Source organism: Toxorhynchites rutilus, chromosome 3 (genome assembly GCF_029784135.1).
Source record: "Toxorhynchites rutilus septentrionalis strain SRP chromosome 3, ASM2978413v1, whole genome shotgun sequence".
NCBI lineage: Eukaryota > Metazoa > Arthropoda > Insecta > Diptera > Culicidae > Toxorhynchites > Toxorhynchites rutilus.
Genome location: NC_073746.1, coordinates 249,059,821 through 249,064,623, shown reverse-complemented (window position 1 = coordinate 249,064,623; position 4,803 = coordinate 249,059,821). Strand labels below are relative to the sequence as shown.

At 45.2% G+C, this 4,803-nt stretch overlaps 1 long non-coding RNA gene across 1 annotated transcript; it reads right to left on the bottom strand.

The window, feature by feature from the left end:
* Nucleotides 1-2,795: 2,795 nt before the first annotated feature.
* LOC129773348 (uncharacterized) lies at nucleotides 2,796-3,732 on the bottom strand. Its single transcript, XR_008742680.1, has 3 exons — nucleotides 3,671-3,732; nucleotides 3,543-3,610; nucleotides 2,796-3,484 (listed from the first exon to the last, which is right to left on the bottom strand). It is a non-coding gene; the product is annotated as an uncharacterized LOC129773348 (long non-coding RNA).
* Between the last annotated feature and the right edge of the window lie 1,071 nt (nucleotides 3,733-4,803).

Below are 4,803 nucleotides of genomic sequence, written 5' to 3'. Positions count from 1 at the left end.
TGGGAGAAATGTTTCCTGAAAGATCATATTTGAACGAACGAAAGCGATTTTTTCAATGAGTGGATCATTTGGCAAACACTGCATGGAACGGTTGTTGGGTAATCGTACGTTATCGTATTTCCACAGCAGGCCCACTTGATAGCGCCCGTTCTTCAAAGTTGTTCCATCACGCAGTTTTGCCAATGCTCGTTCGTCATCCTTGGAATGAAGACGGTTCTGCGGAGCGCATACTCCCAAACTGTCGAGCGCAAAGAATTGTTTGACCGTCTCGTGCAACATTTCATCCGATCCATAAGAGTGGAAGCAGATATGGTAGTTATATGGAGTAACTTTCGACACCTTGCCATCCATCGACGAACACATCCCGTAAACCGTCCATCCAAGGCGAGTCGTTATTGCTATGGGTTCATTTGACTCCTCTTCACGACTGTCCAATGAATGCACAACACGTAAATTGTTAATACCAATCAATAACTTAGGTTGGATGTTTCTGTATGATTCTATCGGCAACCCATCAAGATGAGAATACTTTTGGGAGAGCTCGCGAGCGGACAGAGGTTGTGACGGAAGCTTCAGTTCCTTAACGGTGTAGACATCCGTCAAATTGCATTTGGGACTTCCACCGCGCGTACCAGAGATGTCGAAGGAAACACGCATAGCATTATTCTCGTACCGACAAGTGTCAGCCGTCCAGCGTAAACATAATGGGTGCTTTTCGCCTTCCAAATTCATTCCTTTGCCAAACCTTCCTCCATCAGTGTGAGAGAGGATCTACTGTCTAAAAAGGCATATGTGCGCAACTCGACATTGTTGTTGTACAACGTAACAGGAACGTACTGGAATATAACAGCTTCGCATCCTTCATGATGAGTGTTACATGAATTAGTTTCCTGGGAACAACCAGCAACAGCGTCTTGTGGAACTTGAGTTCTCCCTTTAAAATGAGACGAGGTTGATGGTATCGACTTATTCTTGGCATCGTTATGCATAAGCTGATGGTGCTTGTACTCGCAGCCATTCTTCCCACATGACTTTCCGGTTTTACATAGACCACGATGACTCCCCAGACAACTACGACATAATTTATGTTCCCGGAGTGCATCCCAACGGGCAGAAAGATTCATCGAAAGGAAACGTTTACATGTTTCTACTTCCCCACAACTACCATTGCAGATCATACATCGATTACTTTTTGCTTCATATTGTTTGGATTTTGGAACTGATTCGATATGCGCATTCAAATATCCATCATCCTTCCTTCCACGGCGAGCTTTGTTGTCGATGGGTGCCGAGAACGGTGGCATCGTAACCATACTTGCTGCTTCTGCCAACTTATACAACCAATCGCTGAAGTCGGTTAACGTTACCAATTGTAGAGACTGACGATGGGTCGCCCAGTTTAAACGAATCATTGGAGGGAGGCGTTCGACCAGATTGTGCAAAAGAGTTAAATTACAAAGATGCTCCTCTAAGGCTAGGCGCAAATTGAGAAACGTATAGCACTCGTGAGCTAACACGAAACTACCAACACGACTCATATGTGTTACACAGGTCGCGTGGTGGTGCGCATGTTGAGTCTCAGTTTGATGTAAATAACGCGCCACGCGCATACAATGTCTGACTCACACTTAGTTGCGTGATATATTTATTTACTATCACAACCACTCGATCAGCACACCCATATAATGTCAGACTCACGGCGCTACATAATTGTTCACCAACACAACCACCGCATCCGGCACGATCAGCACGAGAAACTGTGGTTCAGCCACAGCGTCTCGGGAGTCGCGTCTTACGAGCACTGCGCTATCTCGCGTCGCCTGCCCAATATGCGCTGTTCTATCTGTTTTCATTAGCCACAAAAACAGGCGCTATGTCGCGTGAAGCTACTCGCGCTATACGCGTCTCAATTTGCGCCTTGCCTAACTCACGGGCTTTCACGGTAGCTACCATATTGCGAACGGCTAGCGCGAAATCGACAAGTGTAGCCAGCCGCTCCGCTGTGGGTGCTGGAATACCACTTATCTTCTGGAGTAACGAATGAACAATTATTTCAGGACGACCGAAAAACATTCTCAAGGTGGAGAGAACCTGTTCCACATTAGTTGGATGTAACAGCTGACATTTAACCGCTTCTAAGGCTTTGCCTCTCAGGCATTTCTGCAGACGGGCCATATTCTCCTCGCGCGAAAATCCACACAGGTTCGTTGTGTTCTCATACGTGGCGAAAAACAACGGCCACTCTTCCGGTTCACTGCTAAATATTGGTAGTCCCTAGCGACTGCATGACGTGCGGCGATTTGGCTTCTATTTAGCAACGCCGTTCCACCTATGGCGGATGGAATGTCGTAAGAGTCGAGCGGATAATATCCTTGAGCAGTAGGACGCGGAAGGCCAGCATATGGTGCAAATGCGGATGCATTCGGGCGACTGTAATGATTCGGTAGAGAGGACGACGGAATGTGCGGAGGCAGATCGACACGAGGTGGCGGAAAGCACGTTGCATTGGGTCGGTGAAAGGCTGGAGGTGGATTAGATGTCGGAACATACGACCGTTGGTTTGTTCGAGGAGGATCAATTGCCTAGAAATTGATACAATTATTGATTGATGATGGAATATACGTTTGATGTTCCCTTGAATGCGGAACAAGATTCGTCTCATTGCGCTCTCGCCCCGTGGTTGTAGTAAACGGTAAAATATCGCGGCGGTTACCATTCATTGGTGACGAATGAGAAACAGGAGGATTTCTATCATTATTACTCGCTAAACCTATTCTATTGTCGGTTCCCTGAACAGTTGGAACTGTATGCACTGATGATTCTAGCAAAAGCTGGTACCTACGTAATAGAAACTTGCGCTCGATGGCTTCTTCTTCTTTTAACAACTGGATACGAAGCTCATCAGGAAGCTTGTTCATCAAATCGGGATCGACCGCTACGTCTCTGGCAACTGGTGGCACAACAGGTTGCATACTCGAAGCTGATGGAGTGCGTGTACGTGGAGTGGGTGGTAGATTTGACGTTCGTGGAGCGTGGAGACGTGGTCAAGGCACTGGCATGATCGACGTTGGCGGCGTGGGATGACGAGGGGCTGGTAATGCTGACTGAAGGTGTGGTAATGGCTCATCTGTGGAAGCTCTCGGATGCGGCGATTGTGGAGCAGGAACTCTGGCATTGATGCATTCCTGGCAGCTCCAATCATGATTGGCTACATCTTCGTTCACTCCGACGCAGCCGAAGTGATACCAACGCTCACAGTCGTCACAGCTGACCATTTTGTCGGAATCTGGCAAGTGGCAGAGCGGGCAGGACTGCTGCAGACCGTTTCCCTGTGCTGCATCTTATGATCGATCTATTCGTGACATCTCTAATCGATCCGGTAAACGAGAATTTTAAAAACTGTTGCTTTCGCAACGAAATGAAACGACTTCCGGAAATTTAACGCGTATATTTGAGAACCACTCGGGGAACGGTTAAAATTCTCCTAAAATTTACAAAGTTCTGTTTTTTTATTCTAAATTATTCATTGAACATTGACTTACGTTTAGTGGGTTTCATGTACTTGCTACCTGGATCTGAATTTTATAAACACCCTTTTTCTCGGAATCTGCTTTAGGTTTAGAATTCGATTTAAGCCATACTACAAATTGCGTTAAATAAATGAAAATACCTGCTTTCGATTCGATATTCGATGGATAGTAATTTCACTACATAATATTTTTTTCTTCAAACTTCCAACTATTGTTATATTCACTTAAGACCAAGATGGTGGAGTTAACAGGTGGCTCGTAATTTACACTATTTAGAAAAGACGTATGAGGAATGGCAAGACGAGAAGTTTGGATTTGTTTATGTTATTACTTACGTTGATATGGTTACATTTGATTTCGTCGAAGGTATTTGAAGAAGTTTAATAAATAAACAGTTGTCGTTGAAAATTGTAACCTAGTAACCTTTATGCATATGCTTCCGCTAGCTGGCTCGGCTAATGTGATTCAAGGAATGCTTTGATCGTGGTACCGCCACTGGCGTATAATTTGCAGCTTTGTTTTTTGTGCTGGTTCATAACGGCAATCAACCGTGCCGGCGAAACTGTAGTCAATGTTTAGTGTTGATTGGATACCATCTATGTAAATAAGTTCAAACTTACGGGATACGTCCGAACGGCAATTCTGACATTACGTTTTACCTTCCACTTCACTTATCTTGCTTAAGACTTCAAAAGGCTACCTTTTTCCTCAAATGTCACGTTGTATTGTGAAGTTGGTTGCGATGCGTACCATCGTACATCGTAGCAAGGCGCCTAGAAGTATATCCTAAGGTGGGCCAACTTGCTAAAACCACTCTTCAGCCATCTTGGAAGTCTACTGTGTTTTGTTTGTAAACAAAACACAATACGCTAGTGCCGAAGCTCGCTCGTGATCAGTCTGTCTCTTTCGCGCTACAAGCAAATAATTCCCCTTCTGCTTTCTTACGTACTGTTTTCATATACCGCTCCCCTAACCAACTTAGTGACGAAACGGCCTCACCTAGTACCATAGACCCGTCTTGCATCGTAGTCAATTTCACAACACAACGCGCTGCTGCCTCAATGTTGTTAATAAGTAGGTGCGGCGGTCGACGAATGTTGTACACAACACGTTACTACGCTTGGAGATTTTTTCGATCCAGTACCCTTGAAGATGGTTGAACTGTGGAAGTTCAGATCGCGGATGCAGAAGGAAGGTGAAACTATAAGCGAGTTTATCACTGCGTTGCAGAGAGAAGCGAAGTACTGCAAGTTTGACGACTACTTACCCAAGG